This window comes from Aethalodelphis obliquidens, unplaced genomic scaffold (genome assembly GCF_003676395.1).
Source record: "Aethalodelphis obliquidens isolate GAN/ISIS:26980383/991018 unplaced genomic scaffold, ASM367639v1 scaffold8, whole genome shotgun sequence".
NCBI lineage: Eukaryota > Metazoa > Chordata > Mammalia > Artiodactyla > Delphinidae > Aethalodelphis > Aethalodelphis obliquidens.
Window position 1 is genome coordinate 51,660,541 of NW_020837952.1, and position 3,912 is coordinate 51,664,452.

Sequence of the window (3,912 nt, forward strand, 5' to 3'; positions counted from 1 at the left end):
GCGGTGGCTTCTCTTGTTGCGGAGCATGGGCTCTAGGTGCACGGGCTTCAGTAGTTGTGGCACACGGGCTCAGTAGTTGTGGCACACGGGCTTAGTTGCTCCGTGGCATGTGGGATCTTCCCAGACCAGGGCTCGAACCCATGTCCCCTGCGTTGGCAGGCGGATTCTTAACCACTGTGCCACCAGGGAAGCCCAGTCATCATCATTTTTAAAAATTGGAGTATAATTGCTTTACAATATTGTGTTAGTTTCTGCTGTACAACAAAGTGAATCAGTTATATGTATACATATATCCTCTCCCCCTTGTACCTCCCTCCCATCCCTGCCCCATCCCACCTATCTAGGCCACCACAGAGCACCGAGCTGAGCTCCCTGTGCTATAGTGCAGCTTCCCACTAGCTGTCTATTTCACACATGGTAGGGTATTTATGTCAAACCTAATCTCCCAGTTCATCCCACCCTCCCCTTCCCACCCTGTGTCCACATGTTCATTCTCTACATCTGCGTCTCTATTCCTGCCCTGGAAATAGGTTCGTCTGTACTGTTTTTCTAGATTCCACATACATAGAGTGGGGCAATGTACATCCATGCACTGCAAAAACCATAAGAGTAATAATAACAAAGGCATCATTATTATTAAACTTTGTGGTATTAACCAAAGCAGATGCTCACGTCTCCTCCCTGGATACCCCTGTCACGCATAGATACTAGTTAGGATGCACTATGACACAGCTCATGGCGATACTTGCTATGCAACAATGTCACCAAACAGTAGTAGACGTGGCACCAGATTTAGAATCACAAAGTCTGAATCGAAGTGCCAACCAGCTCTGCCACAGACTCATTTTGTAACCCTGGGCAAGCAGACTGTGTCTTAAAATTCCTACATGCAAATAAAAACTGTTGCATATAACTGTAAAGCAAAGCCTCAAAAGCAAAGCCCCTTATACTACCACCCAGACCATCCCCAAACCTGTGAAGAGCCCTGTGAATGCTCTTCCATCTCATATTCCTCTCCCTCTGTATTCTGTGCCAAGCTCACCCCCTCTTACCTCCAAAATTTTAAATTTATCCTTCCTTGAAAGGAAGCTTCTTTACTTCTCATACATTTGCTAAGAAGACTGGATGAATCTTCTATGTGGACAGTGCAATGTAAATGCTCATTATTACAATTACCTTGTTTTAAAATCTGCAGTTATGTGGTCACAGGCTGGAGAATAGACACACGTTGGCTGCATTTTGGGGGGAAGATGCCCCAATTTCAACAGTCAAGTGCATTTTGTTTTCCTGCTCTGTGCTTCTTGTCAGGGAGACAACCCCCATAACTTTCAACTAATCTGTTCCGGATGAAGAAACCAGATAAGTCATATTTCTTAAAATTGTGAACTGGCTCTCAGCTCCTTCGAGGGTGTCTTGCCTTGGAGTACAGAGCATGAACTTCACTTCTCGCCTTTAAAGGCATTTGCTTCCGTGTGTCGGAGAACTCTTGTTTATCCCTCACATTTGGGCTGTGTGCTGAGGACCAGTGGTTCTCAGTGTTAAATCTTTCTTACATTTTTACTCCACTTGCTCATGCAGTAAAACTTTATTGTGTGCCAAATATACTCTAGTTGGAAATAGAGAGCTTTGAAGTTTTTTTTACTGCTTTTTTTTTTCCTGCTTTTGTGGACAAAGGAGTACACAGACATGTCATAGAACACTCTGTGCTATGAGAGTGGTGCCCAGATGCTCGGGGACAAGAGGAAGAGAAACAAGGCTCAGTGGTCAGGGGTTGCTTCCCAGAATAATTGACACCTGAGCTGGGTTCTGAAGGTAGAATAGGATCTAGCTCGGTGAAGATGCCTGGGAAGAGTATGTAGGCAAAGGGAATAGTAATAGAAAGGTGCAGTCCTGAAAGAGAATGGGTGGACATCTTCCCTAGCCTTCCTCACCTGCTTTTCATCCAGGATGAAGGATGCCTCAGAGTCCTCCTTGGCATTGCTGTTTCCTTCATGCTCTCATCAACCCACCTTAAGTCCAGCTACTCCAGCATCTGAGTTGCTCTCAGGTCTTCTTCTCTTCATATCTATGGCAACCATTTTTGCCTGGCTGGTCTCCTACCTGGGCTTCTGGAGTCCTCTCCTCACTGTTCTGTTCAAGTCCATTCTTGCCCCCATAGGGTCTGATCTCCATCAGCAGACTGAACTTTCTAACACAGCAAATCTGAGCACTCTCCTGCTTAAACCCTTCAGGGGCTTCCTAGAGTTCTCAACATAAATTACTAACATCTGTATCCCCGCCTTTGGGACCCTACACAGTCAACCTCTGTCTATTCCTCCACACGCACCTCCTGCCTCTCTCCCCTTGATCACTCACTGCAGCCATGCTGGCCTTTTTCTCTGGCTTTTTTTCAAGATTTTCTCTTTGTCTTTGGTTTTTCCATCAGGCTGGTGGTTTTCAAGTCCTAAAAACCTTCCAGCTCCTTCCTTTCTCAGGACCTATCTTCTCTGCTCCCACTTGCCGTCTGGCCAATTCACATGTATCTTTCAGGTCTCAACTTGAATTGCAATTTCCTCAAAGAAGTTTTCTCTGATCCTCCTGTATTTAAAATTTTCTTCTCTTACCACATCTTATTTTTCCCCTTTATAGAACTTACCATTGTTTGTAAATTAAGCACCTACATGATGTTTGCTTGAGTCTTTCACCACACTCTAGGCTTCAAGAAGGCAAGGAGTATATTTCATTTACCACTCTCTACTCATTGTTTATCACAGTGTGTAGCGCATAGTAGGTCTTAGTATATGTAAGTTGGATGAATGGATAAAAGGGATAAGTAGGCCCAGGGGAAACACATACACTGGGGTTAGAATAGTCAGGGAAGCCTTGTGCCTTTGTTTTCTATTGATGCATAATAAATTGCCACACGTGTCACAGATTAAAACAACATAAATTTATTATCTCACAGTTTTTTGGGGTTAAGAATCCAGGCACAGCTCAGATGGAGCCTCTGCTCAGGCTTCATCAGGCTGCAATCTAGGTGTTGACCACACTGTGATTCTTAGTCGGAGCTTGGGGTCCTCTTCCAAGCTCCTTTTGGCTCTTGGCAGAATTCAGTTATTTGTGGTTGTAGGACTGAGCTCCTCAGCTCCTAAATACTGCCCTTCTCCAGAGGCAGCTTTGTTCACTTCCTTCCTTGACACTAGCAGGATCATCTCTCTGAGTTTCACTCTTTTCCCTTTACCTTTAGAATAGATTCAGATTTATGAAAAAAGTCACAAGATGACACAGAGAATTTCCATATATTCCACACCTACTTTCTCCTATAATTAATATCTTACATTAGTATAGTACCTTTGTCATCATTAATGAACCAATATTGATACATTATTATTAACTAAAATCCATATTTTATTCAAATTTCCTCATGAGTTTCCTAATACCCTCTTCTGTTCCAGGATCCCATTCAGGATATGACACTCCATTTATAATTTGCAATATACATTTACAAATAATCTAAGTCTGGTTTCAAATAATACTACATTCCTTCACAGGTCCTACAGGTGCCTCATAGCAGAGTATTCCCAATTCCTTGTTCCCATCCATTGTGATATTACTGTTAATTTCACTTATCCATATGAATAGTCACCCAGTACACTGTTACCATTATTGCTTTAAAAATGTTATGTTTTAGATCAATTAAGAATTAGAAAAACAGGGCTTCCCTGGTGGCGCAGTGGTTGAGAGTCCGCCTGCCGATGCAGGGGACATGGGTTCGTGCCCCGGTCCGGGAAGATCCCACATGCCGTGGAGCGGATGGGCCCATGAGCCATGGCCGCTGAGCCTGCGCATCCGGAGCCTGTGCTCCGCAACGGGAGAGGCCACAACAGTGAGAGGCCCGCGTACTGCAAAAAAAAAAAAAAAAAAAAAAAAAAA